The following is a 4,844-nucleotide window of genomic DNA, read 5'->3' on the forward strand; positions in this document are numbered from 1 at the left end:
AGTAATGAACTGGTGTGTGTGTTCTGGTTTATTATTATATGCTCGTGGATTCAGGACCGTGGCTAATTAAATCTCTCTTATCTGGGATATGGTGGAAGGGTCATTTACAATAAGGATGACTCAACTCGAATCTGATGTACATGAACTTACCAAAAACATGTGCATTGATAAAAAAAAGAAAAAAAGTAGACAGACTAGATATATCCTGTTCCACAACTATAGTGCAGTCAAATAACAGAGCCGTATTAGTGCACAGGTCGTAGACCTCGGCCTAGGGCGCCAGTTGTTAGAGGAAACACATTTTGTAAAAAACAAAAACAACGAACGAAACTCCACTTTTCCACTAAGCAGTAGAATCTTCTCTTTATGCCAGATCCACCTCCCACCCCAGCTTATATTTAACCGCCTATTCCTAAATATTCCTAAAGTAGTAGAAGGGACGGGACGTAGCCCAGTGGTAAAGCGTTTGCTTGATGCACGGTCGGTCTGGAATCGATCCCCGTCAGTGGGTCCATTGGGCTATCTCTCTGGATTATAAAACGTATTGTTAGCATCAGCGTGTTAATGTTATTTGAAAAAAGGCAAACTTGATCATGACCGACGCCATCCACCACTGGGCGTAGTATACCACGACTGGTATATCAAAGACTGTGGTATGTGCTATCCTGTCTGTGGGATGGCGCATATAAAAGATCACTTTCTACTAATAGAAAAAGGTAGCGGGTTTCCCCTCTAAGACTGTAGTGGTGTCGTTAAACAAAACAAACTACGACTTCTCTCTAAGACTGTATGTCAAAATGACCAAATGTTTGACATCCAATAGCCGATGATTAATATATCAATGTGCTCTAGTGGTGTCGTTAAACAAAACAAACTTTAAGTAGTAGAATGCCTCCCCCGATCGTGTTCATCCACCTATCCCTAAATGTTTCCAGTTAGTGATCGAATCTACTCTTTATTCTATATGATCACCCACACCACCCACCTCATCATGTGTGTCCGCAGAGAGGGGGGAAGGGGCACTCCTGAATTTTAGGGTCTACTCGTGTGCAAAATAATTATGCTTTTTTCTGAGACACTATGGTGTACATTGATTAAAAAAAAGTGAAGAAAAAAAAAATTCCTTTATTTTTCGAACAAATTGTCTTTTGCAACCGAACTATATATATATATATATTTATAGTTTTACCTTTTTTCCACCGTATTTTCTCAAATATTTTAAAATACATTTAAAACATTGCTACAACATATACATTAGAATATTTAAAATGTAATACTGAACGGTATTCAAACAGCTGATTAACCTAGCCACGGCCAATTTTGAAGAAGGTGCTAATTTCCAAATATATTTTAACGGATAAATAAAGTTGCCGCCATTTTGAAAAATGGTCACCATTTTCATATTTAGCTGGGCTTATGAAATGGCTATCACATATTTCCATACAGTTTAGACATCAGGCTAACTGAAACCATAATGGGTCAATTGTTTTGGTAGTCAATTTTTTCCTGACTCATGGACTACATACGCGCCTGGTACGAGTCTGGTTGGCTTTTTTCATGACTGTTTGGAATTGGATTATATTGTGTTTAATATAAAATGTAAATCAAGTTGTAACAGATGTGATTCCCACAAGATGTATAGATAAAAGTAGTGTACCGTTGAGTATACTGTTATTTAACGTGTCTTCTGTCAAATAGGTAATAAACTACTCCAACAAAACAGATTTTCATTTCAATTATCAATTACGTGGCTTGCTTCATACTTCCAAAAAATGTAAAAAAAAAAATTGAAATTGAGAGAGAGAGAGAGAGAGAGAGAGAGAGAGAGAGAGAGGGAGGGAGGGAGGGAGGGAGGGAGAGAGAGAGAGAGAGAGAGAGAGAGAGAGAGAGAGAGAGAGAGAGAGGGAGGAGGGGGACGGAAAGAGAGACAGAGATAATTTCAGCTGTGAGGCGGTGGTATTGAGTTCCACAAGAGCTCACCTGAGAAATTACTCATTAGCTCCACACTTTCTTTCGATGAACCGCTCCAAATTATGCGCCAAAATTACCTCATGAAAATTGCGCCATCTTTTAATTTTTGACTTAATCCTAAAGGACATTTAAAATTAAATAGCACCACAAATGCCCCCGCCCGCTACTGACCCCGGTCGGGCTGCTGGTGCTCTCTAGCACCTGTCAGCGCGGGCGGTCCTTCCTCCCACCCACTCCAAACACTGTTTCTGTGCCCACGATAGGCGTGTGGTACAACAGCTTGCTCTGAATGTGTACGTTAAGCCGTATGACCTGACGTGACCTGACCTAATGAAAAAATGTAGTGGGTTTCCTCTCTACTTTAATGTCTGAATTACCAAATGTTTGACATCCAAGAGCCGATAATTAATAAATCAATGTGCTCCAGTGATGTCGTTAAACAAAATGAACTTTAACTTCCAACTCTGTGCCACTACCGCCCTCACCCCCACCCCCAAGGTTGTAACTGTACGTTTCTTTCTGCTCTATTTAAATAAAGATAAAAAAAAATCTGGCTTGTGCCCCCACCCCTCTCATTACAGACTGTGCCGCCTCCACTAGTGATTGTGTCCCCACTCCAGATGTCGTTCACATGGGCCTACTTACAAGCCTGTTTTCCAGTCCTTATATACCATATAATATATTTTATGACATAAGGGTGAGATGTAGTTCGGTAGTAAAGCGCGCGCCAGAGGTGTGATGTGTCGCATGATCGATCGTTCTCAACTTGTTCGCGGTTTTTATGGGGTTCCACGACTAGTACACAAAGCGTTATTCTATGTATTTTCCTGTCATGTCTGGGAAAGTGTACCGCTTGTTTCCCGTAATTCTGTCTGTCTCTCCCTTTGTCTGTGTCTTTGCTTCCAATAGTCTCTCCCACCTTTCTTTCTGTCACTCTGTCTCTAGGTCTGTTCTCTGTCCTCTCTATGTTTGTCTGTCTCTCTGTTCTCTGTCCTCTCTATGTCTGTCTGTCTGTCTCTCTGTCTCTGTCTGTCTGTCTGTCTGTCTCTCTCTCTCTCTCTCTCTCTCTCTCTCTCTCTCTCTCTCTCTCTCTCTCCCCTCTCTCTCTCTCTCTGTTTCTCTGTCTGTCTCTGTCTGTCTCTCTTTCTCCATCTTTGTCTGTCTCTCTCTGTCTTCCCCCCCCCCCCCCCCGCAAAAAAAAGCACTGTAGCTGTAATTTAAAAAACCTTGTGAGGTGTCATTAAACAAGTGCCGTTCCTCCCATGGTACACACATATCTACACCGCCCTCACTTACTCCGGGACGACGCCATGTTTCCAGTGCAGGTGCTTTACGTTAGTGGACAATTAAAGCACGCTACTAATGCCGAAAAGTAGGTTGTAGAAAACCATTAATACTGACGGCAGATTTATGAGACTTTTTTGCTAAGGCCAACTGGATCAAAGGATCATATTTCAATGTAGTTGGAAATTGCCGTGTGTGACCTCTGGGCTCCAGAATCGTCTTAGTGTAGCGGCTGTTTCAGTCCCATGTCCCATGAGAAAATTTTTTGCTTTGTTTAACAACACCACTAGAGCACATTTATTTATTTATTAATCATCGGCTATTGGATGTCAAACATTTGATAATTCTGACTCGTAGTCAGAGAAAACATGCTACATCTTTCCTAATACAGCAAGGGCTTTTTTATATGCACTTCCCCACAGGCAGGATAGCACATACCACGGCATTTGATATACCAGTCGTGGCTGGAACGAGAAATAACCCAATGGGTCCACCGTGGGGGATCGATACCACACCGACTGCGCATCAAGCGACCGCTTTACCACTGGGCTACGTCCCGTCCCCCATATCCAAAGAGAAACGACAGTAATGTAGATGGCTGTATCAGCTACTTTCTGAATGTGTTGTATGAGCTACTTTCTGAATGTGCTGTATCAGCTACTTTCTGAATGTGTTGTATGAGCTACTTTCTGAATGTGCTGTATGAGCTACTTTCTGAATGTGCTGTATCAGCTACTTTCTGAAAGTGCTGTATCAGCTACTTTCTGAATGTGCTGTATCAGCTACTTTCTGAATGTGTTGTATCAGCTACTTTCTGAATGTGCTGTATCAGCTACTTTCTGAAAGTGCTGTATCAGCTACTTTCTGAATGTGTTGTATCAGCTACTTTCTGAATGTGTTGTATCAGCTACTTTCTGAAAGTGTCGTATCAGCTACTTTAAATATATCAGCTACTTTCTGAAAGTGTTGTATCAGCTACTTTCTGAAAGTGTTGTATCAGCTACTTTCTAAAAGTGTTGTATCAGCTACTTTCTGAATGTGTTGTATCAGCTACTTTCTGAAAGTGTCGTATCAGCTACTTTAAATGTATCAGCTACTTTCTGAAAGTGTTGTATCAGCTACTTTCTAAAAGTGTTGTATCAGCTACTTTCTGAATGTGTTGTATCAGCTACTTTCTGAATGTGTTATATCAGCTACTTTCTGAAAGTGTTGTATCAGCTACTTTCTGAAAGTGTTGTATCAGCCACTTTCTAAAAGTGTTGTATCAGCTACTTTCTGAAAGTGTTGTATCAGCTACGTTCTGAAAGTGTATCAGCTACTTTCTGAAAGTGTTGTATCAGCTTTTTTAACTGTACGAAACATAGTGGCTGGTTTACCTCCTAAACTTCTGTAATAGGACAGAACATGATAGTATCAGTCAAACTGTCCGCGAACGCTCGCCTCCTGAACACGCAATTGTTTCCCAAACAAATCAATCGAAGTTCAAATAATTTTACACGAAGATCATTCCTTTCAGTTATGTCTCCTTGGTCTCTTCAAGAGATCTTTGAGGTCTAAACGGAAATAATAACGGAACATGATATTCAGGA

The sequence above is a fragment of the Gigantopelta aegis genome, chromosome 4 (genome assembly GCF_016097555.1).
Source record: "Gigantopelta aegis isolate Gae_Host chromosome 4, Gae_host_genome, whole genome shotgun sequence".
Classification (NCBI taxonomy): Eukaryota; Metazoa; Mollusca; class Gastropoda; order Neomphalida; family Peltospiridae; genus Gigantopelta; species Gigantopelta aegis.